The sequence below is a fragment of the Patella vulgata genome, chromosome 6, assembly GCF_932274485.2.
Source record: "Patella vulgata chromosome 6, xgPatVulg1.2, whole genome shotgun sequence".
NCBI lineage: Eukaryota > Metazoa > Mollusca > Gastropoda > Patellidae > Patella > Patella vulgata.
In genome coordinates, this window is record NC_065884.2 from 70,290,656 (window position 1) to 70,313,004 (window position 22,349).

Here is a 22,349-nt window from a genome sequence, read left to right on the forward strand (position 1 = left end):
CGATGGGGCATGCACCAAAAATAATAGAGGTCAGCCTTAGGGTATAAGTAATAAGTATAAAAAAGTTTTCAAGACCATCGATTAAGCATTACAGACTGTAAGTGACATACAGACACACAAAAAGAAAATGGGCGTGGCTGTCCCTAGGGGTTCGGCATTCACCACAAACAATAGGGATGTTCCTTAGGATAGAATGAATAAGTATGCAAAGTTTCAAGGTGATACGTTAAGAAATGCGGTCTATAGATGACAAACAAATAAATACAAGAAATGGGCGTGGCTCTGCCACTGGGGTTCGAGCATGCACCAAAAACAATAGGGATCATCTTTAGGGTATAAGGAATTCATATAAAAAATTTTCAAGACGATCGATTAAGAATTGTGGCCTGCAGGCGACACACAGGCACACAAAAAGAAAATGGGCATGGCTCTGTCCCTGGGGGTTGGGCATGCAACCCAAACGATAGGGATGTTCCTTAGGGTACAAGGAATAAGTATGCAAAGTTTCGAGATGATACGTTAAGAAATGCGGCCTGTAGACGACAAACAAACAAATATAAGAAATGGGCGTGGCTCTGCCCCTGTGGATCGGGCATGCACCAAAAACAGTAGGGATCATCCTTAGCGTATAAGGTATAAGTATGTAAAGATTCAAGATGATCCAAACGATAGGGATGTTCCTTAGGGTACAAGGAATAAGTATGCAAAGTTTCGAGATGATACGTTAAGAAATGCGGCCTGTAGACGACAAACAAATAAATACACGAAATGGGCGTGGCTCTGCCCCTGTGGATCGGGCATAAGGAATAAGTATACAAAGTTTGAAGACAATCGAGTAAGAATCACGCCCAGTAGGTGACATCACAGACACACACACACCCATACATACCGGCATATAGGTATTTGTCAGACCCTTGACTCAGAACATACTTATGGGGACGTCATGATCCATCCATGCAATCAAGACCATTTTTGGCATTTATAGAGAGTTTGACATTGTAATCAATATTAGATATTGTAAAAACTGATGAAATTGAAAATAAAGATATTTATCATTGTGGTGACGTCGTTGTGGGGGCCTGTTGATCATTGTGGGGACCTGAAACTACTATTCAGTCTTGCCATCATACTGGGGACAGTCTCACAAGGGTGGGTATATTGGAATAGCACACTCATACACTCTATCCTAGTTTTAGATACATAGCAAGGACCAATAATTTCCCTACCTGGGAGAGGAAAGTTTTGAATGAAAAGGCATAAAGGGTATGTTCTTTTGAAGATTACGGCTAACAATTAAACTATTTAATATTAATTGTTTGAATAAAGTATTAGGATATGGAAACTATGTGAAGAACACATACAAAATCTTTTTATATATTTTTTCCGATTTGAAGACCAAAATAATTAAAAAGTCCTCTAGACAGAAACCAGACCCATAGTTCCATCACTACGATATCTTCGTTATTGGGACGTCCCCACACTGACGGGTATAGCACATGCACACCATAAACAACAAGCATTAACATGATTTTCACCTAAATAAGAATTTGTCAAATACATTATGGGAACAGATGCATAGCTGCCCACAAATATAGTCTTGCATAGTTATTCCTCTCTCCCACACAAATCATTGCCTTATAGTCCCTTTAAGAGTAAAACACAATATTAGCTGCATTATGGGGACGTCCCCGTAATGATAGGTGTATTATGTTGCATAACACTTACACACCATAAGCAACAAGCATTACCAGGACTTCTTATAAACCTTTGTCATTTGCTACATACATTAATGGGTCAGACAGTTGTCTCCCCTTTGACTACATCCTAAATTGACACACTTATTTTAAGTATTTAAAAAAACCATTCACCTGCATTATGGAGATGCCACATCTTATAACACTCGCATACATGTGTCCACCCAAGGGCCACCTACATGCGAAATTTCAGCGCCCTGCGAGCAAGGGGAGGGGCAAGATTTGAGAACAAGATACACAGAGGAAAAGTGGTCAGGTCGGGGATAGAAATGGCAATAGAGGGGTTAAAAGGGATTATTCTGGCCTCAATTCTTTTTTTATGTATTCAGGCTAACCCCGCTAACCCTGAGAAAAAGGCAAAAATTTGCTCAAGGCCCACCAGGGGGAATGTGTCAAGTAGGGCTATGATCCGACACTTACCTACCATAAATTAGATTTTGCCGGAGAACCCCCTGGCCGATCGTACCCATAGTTGGTGGGCTCCTGCCCACGGACCCCTATTTGCCCCCCACCCTAATTTTATTTACCTACCACCCATAGGGGCCGGGTGATTGGCTTTTTCCAGGGGGTACCTAAATGCCGAAAAATCGACTTTTTCCCTTTTCGCCTTGTTTTCAGATGCATTATTGTTACACTCGACCCTTTCCGAAAGACGATTGGCGCTACATTTCCAGGGCCAGTATATCAGCCGATTGCCCCTGCTCAGCCAAATTTGGTCCTCCTCGGGCCCATAGGGGCTTAGTACGGACCCTTTTCAGAGCGAAATGGGACCGAATTCTGCCGAAAATCGCCACACGTGTGCCTGTATGCTCACAGCATCCGTACTTTCATGGGTATCAGTCTGAAATTCACTGGTGACCTGCCCTAGGAACCTTTACGGGATTCATTAACACCATCTTCCGGTTCTGACCTCTGCAAGTCGAGCGATGGCCATTTTCCCTTTTTCTATGTCACCTTCCTATCTCTATGTCACCTTTTTACCTGGAATGGGCCCACGAAATAACGCCACGGAGGTAGGGACTCCTATAAGGGTAAGGTTTAAGTGTATCTCCTCTAGGCGTACCCCCGAGGCAAGGTTTACAAAAAGGTAACATAAAGAAAAAGTGGTCATGGCCGGGGGTGTCAGGTTTAGGGATGGGCAGCCTTACCCACAGGTTGCCCAAGGCCCGTAAAATTTGGTACTGATTGCCCGGCCGGAAGGGGTCGAACGTAGTGTCAATACAGGTGTCGACATTTTCACTGGAACATCCTTAATAATTATTTTAAAAATGGAGTAAGCTCTTTGAAATTCCGGCTACTCGCCTCCACCCACATTTTCGACTCTTGCGCATCCGAATCTGGTCTCAAAATTAAAATCGGACCATTCTACGATTTTTCGAATTTTTTTTTTTTCATTTCGGTAACCTCGGGAAAATGGCCACCCCTCGACTTCGGGTAGTCGGAACCGGAAGTGGGTGATATGGAACGGTGCGGAAAGTCCTAGGGTAGGTACCCAATAAATTTCCCCTTGATACCCCCGAAGGTACGAATGTTGTGAGCAAACGGGCACGCGTATTTAGATTTTTAGGCCAAATTGGACGAATTTTGCTTCGAAAAGGGGCCCGTACTCAGCCTCCAAGGGTCCGGGGGATTCCAAATTTGGCTGAGAGATCGGCGCTGGGTTGAGGTACCTGCCCTGAAAGTATGGTGTCGACCGGTCCGCTGGAAGGGTCAGGCGTAGCGATAATCCTATTGAAAAATCGGCGAAAACGGAAAAAATCGATTTTGGCATTTCGATGCTCCCTAGAAAACGCCCATAACTCAACCCCTATGGGCAATAGGTACATGAAATTTAGCTGGCGGCCAGTAGGGTCCGTGGGCAGGTGCCCACCAAAAATGAGCAGGATCTCCCGTAAAAGTCGAATTATAGGTAGGTAAGTGTCGGATCAGAACCCTACTTGACCTTATCTCTTTGTCACCTCTTATGCTCTGTGTCACCTTTTGAGACGTATCCGAGAAAGTACAAAGTGAAGTGTGCGGTTTAGGTTCGAAACCCCAAGGGGTAGTTGTATCTACCCCAGGCCGACCCCCATGCAAAATTTGGGGGCCCTGGGGGCATTAGAAGGGGGCGTATTTTCAAAAAGGTTACATAGAGAAAAAGGGGTGTTGGCCGGGGGTAGAAGCGGGTCCTAGAGGTTTAGGGAGGGGTTGCCTATTCCCCACGGTTGCCCTAGACACTGGACCTAACCTCCGTAAACCGGGGAAATCGACAAAAATGTTTGGTTAACATCCACTTAGACCATAAGGTCGGGTAGGGCTCTGATCCGACAGTGAGGTACCTATAATTCCACTTGTGCGAGAGAACTTGAATGAAATCGGAACCCCCGGGCCGATCTGTCCCATTTTTGGTGGGCACCTGCCCACAAACAGCCACTGGCCGCCCACCAAATTTTATTGACCTCTTGCCAATAGGAGCGGAGTTATGGGCGTTTTCTAGGGGGCGTCGAAATGTCAAAATCGTTAAAAGTCGATTTTGTCGATTTTTCAGCAGGATTATCGCTACGCCCGGGCCTTCCAGAACGCTGATCAGCGCCCAATTTACAGGGCAGGTACATCACCCCATCGCCCATCTGTCACCAAAATTTGGCATCCCTCGGACCCCTGGGGGTTGAGTACTGGCCCCTTTTCGGAGCCAAATTCGTCTAATTTTGGCTAAAAAAAGAAATACCCGTGCCCGTTTGCTCACAACATCCGTACCTTCGTGGGTTTCGACTTGAAATTCACTGGGTACCTACCTTAAGGACATTGCGCAGCCTGCCAAATCATTCATTTCCGGTTCCGACTTCCGTAAGTCGAGGGGTGGCCATTTTCCCGAGGTTACCCAAGTGAAAAAAAAAATCGAAAACTCGTAGAATGCTCCGATTTTAATTTTGAGACCAGGTTCGGATTCGCAATGGTCGAAAATGGGGGGTAGCTAAAATAGCTAAGAGTTTATACCATTTTTAAAGGAATTATTAAGGATATTCAAGTGAAAATGGCGACTTTAGAAATATCGGTCAAGTGTTCACCTGTATTAACCCTAAGTTCGACCCCTTTCGAACCTTCAATCGGTACCAAATCTTAGGGACAGGTACCCAACTCTAGCGCCCATATTGCACCCAAATTTGGAGCCCATCGTTCCCATAGGGGCAGCTTACGGGCTCTTTTCCACAGCAAAATCTTCAAAAAAAACGGCTAAAAATGGAAATTTGCGCGCGCGCATGCGTGTCACATCCCTACTTTCGTGCACACCAACTTGAAACTCACCGGGTACCTAGCCTATGGTCCCAAGCACAATTCCCAAAAAGAAATATTAGGGCCCAACCCGGGGGGGGGGAGGGGCGAGAGGTGGCCATTTTACCGGGGGTACATAGAGTAAAAAAAAATAGAGATGGAACTAGGTGTTTGATTTTAATTTTGAGACCAGATTCTGATGCGCAATGGTCGAAAATGGGGAGTAGCCAAAATAGCTAAGAGTTTATACCATTTTTAAAGGAATTATTAAGGATATTCAAGTTTATACCATTTTTAGCTGTTTTTTACTTTGCGCATGCGCTACGCTGGAACCAAAGGTACTATGACTACCAAATTCCGGCGAGGACCTTTTCACGTTGGTACCTAGGTGCCCTGAAAATTTCAAGGCGATACCTGCATTCCTTCAAGTCGTTTGTTCTTGACACGGCCTCATTTTTCGTTTTTTTTTCTATGTAAATTTACGGCTTCCATAAGGGGAAAAAGGTGGAATTTCGCTCCGACACCGGCACCATGAAATTTGGACACAATACGCCCATTACCACCCCAGAGTCTGTGCCTTACTCCCATTTTGATCCGATTTAAAAAAAAAAAAGTTTTAGCAAAAAAAAAAGATTTTCAGAATTTAAATTTGGTTTTAATGAATTTTGAAATTGCAAATGAAAAGGGATTTTATCGTCTCTTGCGTATGTGATAGGTATAAGTACTATACACCTTATTCTTTAAAGACATTTTTTTAAAATCACCGGAAGGATGTTTCTGGGACTGAAATGCGAAATCACCTATTTTTACATATTTCGACTGCTGAGGCCTACTTCCGGTGGTCCAAATCTCTGGAATTTCTAGCGGTTGGCTGCGCACGGGTGATATCTATCACATATTAAAAGGAGAAACTGATCAGATATCAAGAACAATAAAAATACGATAAAATACGGCCGTTTTCTTTTAGCAAATAAACCTTTCATGGGTGGGGGTGGGCTTCGAATTTATTTTCAACTTTCTTCGATTCCGACACACTTCTATTTTTAATATGTGATAGCTAACATCCTAAGGTACAGTCTGTGAAAATTTGAAGGCAATAGGACCACCGGAATATGCCTCAGCAGTTAAAATAAACCCCGGGCGCGAAAATGTGCCCATTGTTTAATATATGTTAGTCTAATAGATGTACCCTATGTACCTAACCACTCCGAAATCCACCCAAAATCATGTGATCGCGGCCATTTGCATTAAATTAGACGCATTATTTTGCTAAAATAAAGAAAACAACTGCCAATAGTCTTATTTTTTTATTGCTAAATGATCCTGGATATATCTAAATATTGCCATTAAAATTAGAACGTTGTAGCGATTGTAATTATTAAAATATAACCAAATTTAGCGTCATAATGACGTCACATTGAAGATATCGTCCCCAAATCTTTAATTCTGAAACTAACAAGCTCATTTTTACACAAACGTTTCATTAGTATGCCAGGAGCATTTGGAGAAAGTTTTGGGGCAATAGCTGCATAATTCAACAAATGCAATGCATAAAGGTCACAGGTCACATGGCCGCCATTTCCATTTTCGTCAGTTTTTCATAGTGAGCCTATTTTGGTTGAATAAAGAAATACAAATCCATTTTTCAAAATTCCACATGATACAAAACGTTCCTGGACATGTTGGTCAACTGCTATTAACTCTTGGAAGCCCTCCATGTAGATATTAATGTCACAAAAATTTTATATGTTAGGGTCAAATGTGGAACTGTTCGAGGAATCCGGTATTCCATTTTCATTTCTGCATATTTCAATTTCTCTTGCATCTATGAAGCTGGAATTTTCAGACATCCATCCTGTAAACATCATGAAAGTGCATTGCAAATTTTAGACCATATATTCCTGGTGTATCACGCCGTCATACGACACACGTTCAGAACTTGGAATGCAAAACTGATGGCGATTGCGTAATATTTTATCGAATGACGTCAAATTTTCACAGTGGCAACGGTATGTATGTAGGAAGGTGTGGGAAAATGGCAGGTTCTTTGAATCAATATTTAAAGATTTGGAATTGTCGTAATAACACGGAGTCAGCAAAACGGTCGAAATACCACGAACTGAGCCTGCCCTGAACTTATAATTGTTGAGTGATCAGGATGAAATTTGGATACCACCTTCCTGAATATAGTACGAATGGCTGTGCAAATTTCAGGCTGATTGGATTAATATTAAAGATTTTAGACCATATATTCCTGCTGTATAAAGCCGTCATATGACACGCGTTCAGCAAAACGACCGAAATACCACGAACTGGGCCTGCCCTGAAACTCTTAATTATTGAGTGATCAGGCTGAAATTTGGATACCACCTTCCTGAATATAGTACAAATGGGCTGTGCAAAATACAATGTCATAGTCCTACAGGAAGGCTAAAAACGACAGGATTATTTCGGTCGAACCGGACGTCATGACCTCAATATTGTCACTCAACTAAATAGGGGGTGCTATTCATTAATATTGCAGCTATGAACCTGAAATTTGCCAACCACCTTCCAATAGATTACACAAAGTGACTCTACAAATTTCAGGTTCATAACTTCAGCCAAAATGAAATGCAAGCACATTCAGTTGAGCGAAAAATTGCATTCTCTACATAGCCGAGTTTCCATTGAAAAATGTTCTTTTATGCTTATCACAGCCTAAAATATTCTACTTGTCCTAACAAGCTGAAATTTGCACAACCACCTTGGAAGACATGTAGGATGATTGTCTGAAAATTTCAGCTTCATAGCTCCATTATTTCCAAAACAAGAGCAGGGTTCATGCATGCGCATAGTGCGAAAAGAGACGGAATTGCAAAAAAGGGCACAACTGAGCCCCACCGCCATGGGCCCTTCTCGTCATCCTACCTCCTTGAAATTTATGTCTTCTTCCTCAATACCTGAAGAGGTAACTCTCCAAATTTCAGGCTCATTGGATTAATATTAAAAATGTTAGACCATATATTCCTGGTGTATAAAGCCGTCATTCAGCAAAACCATCGAAATACCCCGAACTGGGCCTGCCCTGAAACTCTTAATTTTTGAGTGATTAAGCTGAAATTGGGACACAACCTTCCTAAATATAGTATGATGGTGCTGTACCAATTTCAGGCTCATTGGATTAATATTAAAGATTTTAGACATTAATTATATTTTGATTATATTATTTGCTGGTATACGTAAGTCATTAATTATATTTTGATTATATTATTTGCTGGTATAGGTAAGTCATTAATTATATTTTGATTATATTATTTGCTGATTGGTGTAAGTCATTAATTATTTTTTGATTAAATTATTTGCTGGTTGAGGTAAGTCATTAATTATATTTTGATTATATTATTTGCTGGTTGAGGTAAGTCACAAAGTGTGACCTAAAATTCCCATGCTCGACTATTATATGGTAGGCTATTTGGAATTGGTATATTTTCTCAACTTAAGCTGGGGATCACGATGGCTAAGTGGGTAATATTATATTATATTATTTGCTGGTAGAGGTAAGTCATTAATTATTATTTGATTATATTATTTGCTGGTAGAGGTAAGTCACAAAGTAGTATTGATCGATCTGCTTCTAACGTGCTTTGTACTGGAGATCTAACACTTACTGGTATAGGTAAAATTCCCATGCTCGACTATTATATGGTACGCTATTTGGAATTGGTATATTTTCTCAACTTAAGCTGGGGATCACGATGGCTAAGTGGGTAAGACGCTGGCTCGCTAGTCTGGAGGTCGGGTGTTCGATCCCTGCCGAGAAAGTTTATCAAGATTTCCGGAGTGCTTCCCCCTTGTCTGTGATGCAGGACGGAGGGCCTGACAAGAACAGCTGTCTAGTCGTTCGGATGGGACAAAAAAACGAGGGTCCGTGTACACGTTGGCGTGCACGTAAAAGATCCCTTGACAGTCGGAGGGCCTGACAAGGAAAGCTGTCTTGTTGTTCGGATGGGACGAAAAACCGAGGTTCTGTGTACACATTGGTGTGCACGTAAAAGATTCCTTGACAGTTGGAATTCGATATAAGAATAGGCCGTAGTGCCGCTGTCCGGGCAAAATTTCCTCATAGCACACTGTATGGCATATGAACGTCTTCATTAGCCCAGTTCGGAGCAGAACAGTAGGACGTTCAACCCCATTTCATTTCATTTCATTTCATTTCAACTTCAGCTTATAACTTATTTGGATATGGAATTGTGCAAGTTTATGATGATCAAGGTGAACCTAAAATACTGTGTTCTGATGGTTTTGGTGAGGATACGGCCAAGGTAGTGTGTCGAAGTCTAGGATATGGTGAAAAGGGAAAGATATTTTCGTCTTCAGCCTATAGCTATTTGTTCAACAGTAAGACTGCTGATCTGGATCGATTGAATAAATCTTATAATTGTATTGGAACTGAACACAGATTAAGGGAATGTCCAAATTCTACTAAAGTGTGTGAGAATCCAGCCGAAGTAGCAACTGTTTTTTGTGAATCTTCTTAAAACTCTTCTGGTAAGTTAACCTTTTCAAAGAGGAATTTCGGACCATCGTAGTCCAGGCGACAGAGGACCTGGACTCTAGAATAGAATTCCAGGATTATAATTTCGACATGGACTGAGAAGAGCATTGGTTCTTTCCCAGGTCCTACAGCGCCTTTGGGGCTGAATTGGGCAGTGGGTCTAGTATTACAGACTGCATAAAAATACAATTTTCACTCATATACACAGTAGACTGATACTATTTCGTTTCGTTATATTTGTCTTCACAGCCTTAATCGGTCTGTAAAATTCAAAACATTATCACAGTAATCATGAATCTCATTGGTTGATTCTAAACCACATTGCATAGGGGTTTGGCATTATATTGTCTATTTCATGTCACCCATGTCATCTTGAAATAAATTTGAACCATGTTAGTCCGGAAGTGACTATACATATGTTACCTTTCCCTCTATTTTAAAACCTTCTTTGATGTGGACTGCAAGTACAACCTTTTTGGTATTTAAAACAAATATATTGTCACAAATACATTTTTGTGGACTGCCAGAACAACTTTGTGGGCATTTAAAACAAATATATATTATGTCGAATACATTATTGTTATTTTCAGAGGACTTACAAATAACATTCGATGCATTTTCGATCTATATTGTAAAAAATGGTATAAAAGGTACTTTTTGTACGGACCATTGGGATGATAATGCTGCTCGAGTTCTCTGTGGAAATTCTTCAACATATGCTAAGGCCTTAATTAAGGCGGCAGATAAGTATTACGCGGATAATAATCCGATGTGGATTTATGATGTTAATTGTACTGGAAAAGAGGAGGAGCTAACATCATGTCAATTAATAACGGATGGTTCTATGTATAGATGTAATTCACCTGATTGGCCGGTTGTTGCCTGTTACAATGATTGTAAGATCATTTTTTTGTATGTATTTAAAAGAAATGAAATGAAATGAAATGAAATGAAATGGGGTTTAACGTCCTACTGTTCTGCTCCTATACTGGGCTAATGAAGACGGGGATACGCCATACAGTGTGCTATGAGGGTAATTTTGCCCGGGCAGCGGCAATATTGTATTTAAAAGACTCATTAGCTAATGGGGGGGGGGGGGTGTCACGGTGGCTAAGTGGGTAGTACGCTGGCTCGCTAGCCTGGAGGTCGGGTGTTCGATCCCTGCATTGACCGAGAAAGTTCATTTAGATTTTCCGGCTTGGTTCCCCCCTTGTCTGTGATGCAGATGGAGGGTCTGACAAGGAAAGCTGTGTACACGGGACCTAGGTTGTTTATCGTCCCATTTGAACGACAAGAGAGCTGTGCTTGTCAGGCCCTCCGCTTTGCACCACTAATAAAGGGAATCCACGCCAGTCATTAAAACATATGTGACAGAACGGCTTAAACACGTTCCAAATATTATTTTATCACAGAGATCATTGCTACAATAGATGCGTAATCAATGCTTGGACAATCGTAAGTGACGAACGCAAAAGGAAAACACGAGTTATCCCTCTATATAACTGACTGAAGTGACGGGTGATAACAGATACATGGGCGAATTTCTGCTCACTAATAATTCCTTCGAAGACCAAAAGTTGTTGTTTGAGACTGTGAGAGTATATCTGACAATTCCTAAAAAAATTGACTGTCACTAGATAAGAGAACATGAAAGAAAAATAGAAAAAGTCAATGCAGTACCATATTTTTATAAGTATAGAATGAATGTAAACACGTGATTATGTCTACTACATCTGTTAACACTGTTCTTATGCGTATTTTGCATACAGGTAGTCCATTGGGCATTGGCTAATTACGCTATTTTATCGAGATTTCGTCTAATAATTTGGATGCAGCTATGGCGGGTGTGGCGTCAGGCAGGGTAGGCTTACTCTTCTGGACACCTGTTACCACTGTTTTTCGTGTATTTTATACACAGTGAACAGTACATTTGCTGATTATACTATTTTGCCTATACCGTTGTTTTAGGACTTGGAATTTTGTCTAATGGTTTTGATTGTTCGTACTTGGTTTTATTTTATATTATTTCCAAGTTAAAAGTAAATAATATAAAATTTATATCGGCACAGACGTAATATGATATATATTTCAGCGGCTGAATATTCATTATCTGAAGGTGGTACTAACTATGGATATGTTCAGATAAAACAAAATGGTACAACGGGTTATGCATTTGACGCGTTTGAATCTGATGCTGACGTGGTGGCTGTAGCTGCTACATGGTGGTCTACTACACGACATGCCCAAATCATACCCTACATATGTCTGGCGCATCATGGCAACTACATGGGATGAACACTTTCCTCGCCTTCAACCATTGAGTGTCAGTAGTTTAACTTCAAAAGACCAGCATCAGTATATCTCTGTTATTTGCTTTGGAACAGGTTAGTAAAGACATATTCATTCAATGACATGTAGTAATGTCCCCGTCAGACCGGGGTAGCGTCCCTACTGCGCTGCAACCGTACGGCGAGCAGAAAATACTTAAGGTCGCGGCAAACATGAACACACCGCAAGCAAATATCCTGAAAAATTACAAACTTGAAGCAAGTCGCGTTCTCACAACTTTCCAGGCCAAATCGCAGAACCTTGGCGTTTGCATTGAACATTGAAACGTTTTAGAATATAAATACAACAAATACTATGCTGTCTGTGCTGATAATTTTACAATGAGAGAAGGTGATGTGGTTTGTCGACAACTGGGATATCCTAACGCAGTCAAGGTTAACGACGCCATCTTTCATGATCAGGCGGTACTGGGGATTCACAAGTTTACTTGTCCCGAGGGTGTAAATACAACAGCTGATTGTACATCGATATTTACTGCTAACAGTGATGGATGTGTATCGGGCAAAGCTTCTGTGATTTGTGAAGGTGGTCCAACTACTCCTAGTCTAGCTACTCGAACAAGTAGTCAAGCACCATCTCCCTCGCCTACTACTAGTGCTAGCGGTCAGGAAATACAAGGTTTGTTCATATGTAAATTGATACACAGAGGTTGGATTTAAATATACCATTTAACATTAGGAGGAAGCCGGAGGACCCAGAAATAACCCACGGGGTTGGACAGGCAACCCTTCTCAATATCATGTTCAAACGGGAAATCGAAGCCAGGTCACACGACTCAATGGCAGACCTTGTGATTTCACGCACACTTGTTAAATCACTAGCCCATCCAGCTCTCCCAGATTTAAAGATACCACTTTTAAAAAAACAAAACCCGACTATCCCGTTAATCAGTATTTCGTATCTATGTCCGATTAGGAGTCACGGTCGCTAAGCGGGTAGGGCGCTGGCTCACTAGCCTGGAGGTCGCGTGTTCGATCCCTGCATTGGCCGAGAAAATTCATCGGGATTTTCCGACGTGGTTTCCCTTTGTCAGTGGTGCAGGACTGCGGGCCCGACAAGGCAACTGTCTGGTCGTTGGGACGAAAAGTCGAGGTCCCATGTATGCATTTACATGCCCGTAAAGATCCTTTGGCAGTTGGATTTCGATATAAGAGTAGGTTAGCCCAGTCATAGTAGGACGTTAAATCCATTTCATTTCACAGTGGCATTTAACGATGGAGACTTTGTGGTAACAGTGTAATGATATGAATTACATTTGGAGAGAGAGAGAGAGAGAGAGACGAGAGAGAGAGAGGGGAGTTAACCTCCACTCGACACAAACTAGGTCATTTCGGGACTAACATATGGTTCAATTTTATTTCAATAATTTGCTATCGAGGAGGGATCTATTTCTGAGGGAGGAAACCGGAGGATCCGGAGATAACTCACAAGGTTGGACAGGCGACCCTACTCCCCTTGTCCTGTACATCCGGGGAACCGACACCACGCCAGTTGACTCCATGACAGACCTTATGATACAGCGCCATCCCCCAGCCTCCCGTAGAATACTAGGGCCATCTACATCGCGAATGTGTTGCCATGTTAACGCCATAGTTCAATTCCGTACGGAAAAAGGAATGGATATTTTTTATATTCATATTTTGATTCATCTTTTTTATTTTTTTTATTTCAGCTTCTGTGATAATTATCATTATGTTCCTGGTTCTTTATATCTGAGTCTGAATCAAAATTTATTATTATTATGTTATTCTCACCTCATTGCAACAATTAAAAATGAAATTTATTTCTATATAATTATTGTAATCCTGAAATGTCTTATTTATCTTATTTTCACCTCATTGCAACAACTAAATGAAAATTATTTTTATATAATTGTAATTCAGAAATGTCTTATTTATCTTATTTTCACCTCATTGCAACAACTAAATGAAAATTATTTTTATATAATTGTAATTCAGAAATGTCTTATTTATCTTATTTTCACCTCATTGCAACAACTAAATGAAAATTATTTTTATATAATTGTAATTCAGAAATGTCTTATTTATATTATTGTTCTTATAGCAATTCTGGGGGGTTTGATGGCCGAATGGTTAGCACGTGCGGGCTATATTATTGAGTCTGTCATTGAGTCAACTGGTGTGGATTAGACTCCCCGCTTCTACGTGACAAGGAGTAGGGTCGCCTGTATAAACTCGTGGGTTTTCTCCGGGTCCTACGCGCAAGAGAACTATTGAAATAAAATTGAACCATGTTAGTCCCGAAACGACGTAGTTTGTGTCGAGTAGACGTTACCCCCCCCCCTCTCTCTCTCTCTCTTAAATGTCTTATTTATTTTTGGCGATGGTATCTCGGACCCCATATTGACGGCCGTCATTCTTAGATAGAAATTTTTAAAAAAAGATTTCGCTGCGATAGATTGTCAACCAATAACGCACCCCTAGCTGACAATATTTCACTTAATATCCCAAATTAATTCGCCATTCCCACTCGAATTTTGTAAATATAGCGCAGAAAATAGCTGCCATATCCTAATTAAACGCGATTAAGTCTGTGAACACGCATCTTCAATAGAAGGCTTGATCTCGCCTTAACTACGTACATGTAAAACTCGCGGTCGTTGCTTCAGAAACATGGTGAACACGGTTCTTTTGAACACTTTGTTGCAAGGGGATGGGGTGTCCCTGAAACTTTTGCCCTAGAATATTTTAAGGGCCCTGTGTGGTTCGTTCTAAAAGAGACACCAACATCCGGTGGTCGGGTAGAGTTAAGAGAGTTTCTCAAAGATATATCAATGTCCGGTTTCCAGGTGGAGCTAGAGACTATCATCTTCACTACAGTAACCACCGTGTGCTTTGATGAACATATGAAAATAACATAATAGGCATGCACAGTGTTTTATTGCCACAGCGGGTAACACAAGTTTGTATCGCCATTTGACAAAGTCTACAAACTAAATGATTTGCGCGACCTCGATGATCTCTTTTGGGCCGAAACCTTCAGGCAAACTTGTGTCAATTTTGAAGTTTAATGTCTTAAGGCACATTAAAAACTGTCGACGGTCTTTGTCAGACCTGTGAAATCCAGCAAACTTGAATTAATTCATAATTGTTTATATACGCGAACGCCGCCCCCCCCCCCCCCAGCCTCAGTATGCAGTAAGCAAAGCAATACACCATCATTCATCGAATATAACTGACCATTACATCATGTTGGTAATGTCAACGACTCTGGGTAATATTGAATTAGAACTTCAAACCCTTCTTAAGGCCGTTATCCCCTAAGGATGATGTGTTTTACATAGGCTATAACAAGCCTGTTTCCCAACCCCATTACGATATCCTGAATAAAAAAAATGTTTAACAACAAAATCCGTAAGAGCGTGAAAACGTCCACCAAATGATATTACAGGAAGAGCTGCTGGGCTTTATCCCTTAAGATCTGCTCTGGTGAGTCGTTTAGAACGAAATAAAATCAATGAAATGACACGAAGCAAAGTGATACATTTATATTCATTCCAAATAATTTACATAGTTCATTCAGTTTTAGATTACAATATAAAAAAATTACTAAAATGACGCAATGCCTGTCACAAAATTGAAAAGATCGTGATTTGACTGATATACAAAATACTAATGATAAATATACAATGATCAGCCATGACACAGAAAATTGTAAATTTTAACTGTTTAATGCATCTTCTAGGACTTTTGCTATGTTATATGTTGGTGCCAAGGCGTTTATAATTCTTCTGAGGACATTAGGACCACGATTTGCAAGAAGATCCACTAAGTCTCTTGCTGCATCTGCTTCGTGTTTGTCTTTAGTTGTCCTTTCGATTCGAGTTTTATCATTCAAGTCTATAATGTGGGCTTGATATAATTTCATCATAACGTCGCCAAGGTTCCATTGAAAATCTTGTACAATACGTTCGGTGTTTGATATCCATACTTTCTTATCATCGGCATTCATCGATCCTTTTTGGAAATCTGTAAAACATGATTTCTTTTAATATGATTATTATAACTCAGAGCACTTGCTGATCATCTTATCGACCCAAAAAATCAACACTTTAAAAGTAAGTTGTTTCTGACTGCCCAGATAGCCATCCTTGAAGGGCGGCTTTCAAGGTTTTAGGGAAAGGATTAATAACTACACCTAAACCAGCAATTCGACCAACATAACTCTTATACTTTTGAACGTGTGATCTCTCTAACTATCAGGATGGATAATGTTATCTGTCTGCCTGTCTACCTGTCTGCCTATCTATCTATCTATTGGTCTGTCTACCTATATGTCTACCTGTCTATCTATCTATCTATATATTTATCTTGAGGGTTGGGTGGCCGAATGGCTAGCTTTCTCGCGCTGTATCATAAGGTCTGTCATTGAGTCGACAAGGAGTAGGGTCGCCTGTCCAACTTCGTTGGTTTTCACCTGATCCTCCGATTTCCTCCCACTGCTAAAGACCCCTATGCGCACGCGAATTATAGAAATAAAATTAAACCATATGTTAGTCCCTACATGGCCTGACGTGTGTCGAGTGGACGTTAAAGCCCCTCTCTCTCTCTCCCTCTCTCTCTCTCTCTCTCTCTCTCATCATTTACCCAGTATAATGAGTGACACTGTAGCTAAATGGTGTCCGAACCTGTGTGTGTACTTGACTGCGTCTGGCTTCTAGTTACCGGACCTGCTCCCGAATCGCCTGAAAATATTACAAATTACGTTGCCTTTGTAAATATGCCACAACTCTGCAAACTATTATACATTATTTTTATTGATTAAATTCTATAGCCATTTTAATCTTTCAACATCAACATATATCAATATATAAAATCCAACGAAACCGGTTTAGTCATTTTTACACCAAACGTTGTGTTGGTCAAATAACAGTTTCTAACATTCTGCATATTGTTTTATTTCCACAGCGGGTAACACACGTTTTGCATTTTAATGCTATATGTAATACCCGTTTGAGAAAGTGTACAAGCTGTGTCGAGGGGTCTAAATGCTTTGCGCAAACTAGTGCCAATTCTCAATTATTTTCTGTCAACTTCTTTTTCCACCGTTTATTTGCAGAGTATTTTGTACGTTGACACCCCTCAATGTTCCCAAAACAGCCCAACCATTTGATCAAGAAATAACAACCGCTCCCCCAGTCAAGCTAATCAGATTCTCCACAAAGTACGAATTATGTCTAATAATAACCTATAGGGACTCATATTTCCGAAGCAATGGACCGAGAAATCCCTCTCTCTGGCCATTGCTGGATTAGTTTCTGATACTTGAGCTTTTAAGGGAGTGTGTCGCTATTCTTCCCGTGCAATCAAATCTATCCCAAGTACAGCAACATGACAGCCCTTCGTTTATTCTGGGTCTCGCCTAAAACTTTGGACAGCGATTTAGGGTATTTAAAAACGGTGAAAGTATTGTTCGTCTCCGAACAGTATTGTTTACATTGTAACCGTTGATAGCCTCGTTTGTCACGCAATTAGTTTTTCAGCAATATTCTGCTAAGCACTGGTTAATCGGGTATAATAAAATCGTGAGTCATGACGTAACGTTATGTAAACATACTTGGTCCAATTTGAAGCTCTGTTTTAAGCGAAATGTTTTTGTAACGCAGTTAGCTATTAGTTGTTAATCGGACCATTGACCAGTCATAATTTGGCACAGAAATTTGCTTTCATTAATGCAGTGTTTAGTGGGATTAGGTATGATAACGACTTGACCATCCGTAGTATTATACAACACTATAAATATTAGGACAACAATAATAACCAGGTATGTCTACAAAATTAATGTACCAGTCACTTAAACACGTTGCTGTCTGGACTAAGACTAGTAATTAATTCATAAGTTGTCAATTTCATTAATAAATACATCACAAATGCAATATAAATAGCACCATCACTTTTATTGTAAACAACTAAAACTCTGGTCATTGTGAAATTACTTAAAAAGTTACTTTAAAAACTTCGACCTTTGGTTTCCTATTGCGAACGATAAAACAGACACAATAGATATTTTTAAACATCGATTCATCCACGAATTGTATACTGTAACAGGGACTGTAATACTCGACCATATTCACGAAAACTTAAACTAAGATACAATCGAAATTTTAAGAAATACTGCAATTCGATTGGCTGACCAATATGCAAATTGGATATATGCAAATTGATTTTACTGATTGAGTTGAGTTCGTAGTTTAATTTCGTACTCAGTATACTTTCTTTTGTAGTATGGCAGAAGATCTAAATTCAAATTTAAAAATAAAATTCAGAGATTTAAACAAAGGTAATGGCAAAAGAAATACCAACAATTTTTAAGATTCAAAAATTGAAATGTAATATAGTAACTAAAAGAATTAAAGATTAAACTTGCGTTTTGCAATGATTTTAATTTTATGAAACCATTACCACTCAAGCTTCAATTTCAATGAAAAATTTAAAATATTATTTTCAATTTACCTTTACGGATGTGTTCAGCCATTGTTGTGCTCTATCTGTAGAATTAATAAAAGAGGAAGGGTTATATAAATTTAAAATAATGTATACTGCAGTATACTTCGTATTTCATCATAGGTAAAATCTGAATCTGTTTCACAGAGGTAATGCGAATACCTTCTTTAAACTGTGTAGAAGATGACTCGATATTTATGAGTTCACGTGCATTACATTCACGTGACGTCACATCATACTAGAAAGCAAATGTATTATTTATATCGAACAATCTGATTAAAAACACAGATCCTATTTCCTTTCGTTTTTGTCTTTACTAGTTTACTACTACACTAGGATCTGGAAAAGTTGTTATAACCCGTGTTCAGGATGATGCGAGGGATTAGCCAATGAAACGGTCTGTTACGGCGAGCCTTTGGCGTAAGGTGCACGGAACTCTTGGTAACCCACTAGAAACACCAACGCTTAGTGGTTTACAAAATGTCTGACGTCATAGGGTCAAAAACCGTTCTTATGACCTCTGACGTCACCTTCCACTTAAACCGGTCAGTATAGGCCATCGAAAATATATAAAAAAACGAAACGAAATATAGATCTGTATTTTAAACAGATTATTATATAGGACGGGGCGTAGTAATACAAACTGGCCCGGGAAAAATTGGTGGCTTTATCTCATTGTATCCCTTCGCGTACTATTTTATGTACCGAGTATACTTTCAACCCATTTAATTGTTTTTCTTAATAATTCAAACAAAAACATTTAGAATTTAATTTTTAGAAGGAAAAATGTTAATATTGGGAGCTAATTAACTCTTCTAACAGTGTTTGTAGCGGTCAGGCGAATATTTACTGCTGATCAGTTACGTATTGTTTAAAAAGGCAAAGGTGTTTTCTATCCTAGTGTGTTCACTTCACAATAAAAATGAACAATCCGACCAAGGAAATGTACGGGGTATCTACATTAAATTGTTGAAATTATAAATCCCAGTAAATGCAGAAAAGTAGGACGTTAAACCACCATTTTATTTTAAAATTATAGGTTACATGCGATTTAATTGTTATATAAGAAGCGTGTCTTTCAAGAAACAGCTCAGTAGAATAACATACTGTTAAAATGAAAAACGCGATGTTCACATACATAATACTTATGTGGTGTCACTTCTAAAAAATAGTAGAATAACATTACTGTTAAAATTATAAATACAATGTTTACTAGCAACTTGACGTTGTTTATCGCACGCGATATTGACATACATAATATGTTACGTCACTTGTATAAAAATAGTAACATTTCCCCAAAACCATTAAACTAAACACCAATCGAACAATACAATGGCAATAAACGTCCACTCGATATACACCGGGTCATTTTGGGACTAACATATGGTTCAATTTTATTTCAATAATTCGCTTTATCAGTGGGAGGACACCCACTATGCCTTGTACGCACATACAGGTAATCGAAACCTACCTACTTGCCTCATTTATAGACCGGATAATCTAACAAGCAAGGGTTAAACTATTCGCCCCCCCCCCCCACACACACACCGCCACCACCCAACCAACCTCATATTTTATAGATTCTAGACAATTTATAAATAAAGAATAATATTAAATTCTTACTTGACCAAGTAGACTTGAGAGACGAAATGTCGATGATTTTCTTTTGATTGTGTTTGAAAACACAGGTTGGTAAACACTATTAAATATTTCCGCGTCTTATATATTCTAATATAGCGTTGAATGGAGTAGGACTTAGTATGAACACAGTTTACATGAGTCATTTTGAAACTAACATGCGGTTTTTCTTTCAGGACTGGAGGGTTTAGGTGATTTGTCTTTATTCAATCTAAAGGGTGTTCTGCCAGTCCAGTTTCCTCCCACTGCTATTGATTTTCCGACTATATTCAAAATGTGCATAAATTTATCAATCAGTAATTTGACAAAGGTCCGTGAGAGGTAGGTGTGTGTTTGTGTAAATAAATGCACTCCTACTTGTGATCGAAAAGCAGAAGACATCCGGTCACATTTCTCAATGTGAGTGCCTCGGTACAGGGCACTTCACGGGGTTTACAGTTTAAATGATCAGGTGACAACTATGTTGATATATTGCTAGTTTGAATTGTGTTGAAGCCGCCCAAACTCGTGTAAATTTTATCTGTAGCGTGCATTGCACTCGCGTCGCCCACCCCCGCGTCATTTTCGACATAATAATAATTTGGACTGTTCACGTTATTCACCGAAATTAATTGTTTAGTAATTAAAAATATTTTGTTAAAACTCAATATAAATCACTTTATATACATTCATGCTACCTTAATATGCGCGTGTAGATCCATTTAGTCTATTGTATGGTGGCATACGCCCTTTATAGGGAGGTTGGATGGCCGAATGGTTAACATGTGCGCCTTGCATCATAAGGTCTGTCATTTCATTTAGTGACGTGGTTTCGATTCCTTGCTTGTACGTGACAAGGATTAGGGTTGCCTGTCGAATATCGTGGATTTTCTCCGGGTCCTACGGTTTCCCCCCACTGCTAAATACCTCTTTGCGCAAGTGAATTATTGATATAAAATTGAACTATATGTAGTCCCGAAATGTCGAATTGACGTTAAAGCCCTTTTCGCCCTCCCTCCTAACACAGCATAATGCCACCAAATAAAATAAAAAAGCTAATGACGTACACAATGGGAGCATGTTACTGTAATGCATGTGTGGAATGGCCCACCATAATATAATTCAGTTGGTGTCGTCTACCTTATAAAATGTTAGATCGTAATACGTGTTGTGTTATTCAAACTATTGTCTTGATGTACATATACCAACACACAACTGTGCGCTCCGTCTTCATTAGCCCAGTTTAGGAGCCAAACAGTAGGACGTTAAACCCCATTTCATTTCCAACACACAACGGAACCACGGTGGCTAAGTGGGTAAGACGCTGGCTTGCTAGCCTGGAGGTCACGTGTTCCACCCCTGCATTGGCCGAGAAAGTTCATCGGGATTTTCCGACATGGTTTCCCCTTGTCGGGTGGTGCAGAACGGAGGGCCTGACAAGGACAGCTGTCTAGTCGTTCGGATGGGACGAAAAACCGCGCTCCCATGTATACATTGGCGTGCACGTAAAAGATCCCTTTGCAGTTGGAATTGGATATAAGAGTAGGCCATAGTGCCGCTACCCGGGCAAAATTTCCCTCATTAGCCCAGTTTAGGAGCAGAACAGTAGGATGTTAAACACCATTTCCTTTCATTTCATTTCCAACATATTAAAATATCTTTAGCATACTTTGGACATGGTGTTAATACAAAAAGGCTTCGACTGAAATGATACAACTTGTCTTTGGTATCACCCAAGATGGAAAGGACGTAAAACCACGAACGAACAAACAGAAAATATGTCGACCCCTTCCTGTACAGAAGAAACCTATATATTTTCTGTGTCTTCTTTACCGTCAGTTATTCACATATACTATACTTCATAATCGGCTGATCAGGTGGTAAACCACTTGTGGCATGCATGGGAGCCATGGAGCTGGGTTACGATGCTAGGAAGACCTGGTGCATTTAAGTAAATGAAGACTTCCGTCCCACCCCATCCAAAAAAATAAATAAAATGTATGTGAATATTGAAATATCTAAAACATATAAATGACTCTTTATTGATTTCAATACACAATGGCGATTAAACAGAAAAAGAAAAAGTACAAGCAAAAATCACTGAATGTTCAATGGTTAACAATGTACAATTGTATATCAAATTTTCTTTAGTACATTTCAATCAAATTAATTGTTTAGCATTTACTGCACTAAAAGAATCACCAGGGGCGGATTCAGAGGTGGGGGGGGGGATTTATCATCAGATGGTGGGATGGGATGGGTATTCAAAGCGCGAGATAATGATATAGGCATATTACAGTTAAGCTTTGCATCAATGAAAATGAATCACAATGTAAGGGTATTAATTCATAATAAAAATTGACGTCAAACAGG

General features: G+C 39.7%; 1 long non-coding RNA gene across 1 annotated transcript; it reads right to left on the bottom strand.

Annotated features, from left to right (window-relative positions):
- Positions 1–15,388: 15,388 nt before the first annotated feature.
- On the bottom strand, positions 15,389–20,223 carry LOC126824393 (uncharacterized). Its single transcript, XR_007681533.2, has 4 exons — positions 19,983–20,223; positions 18,369–18,403; positions 16,544–16,600; positions 15,389–15,884 (listed from the first exon to the last, which is right to left on the bottom strand). It is a non-coding gene; the product is annotated as an uncharacterized LOC126824393 (long non-coding RNA).
- Positions 20,224–22,349: the final 2,126 nt, after the last annotated feature.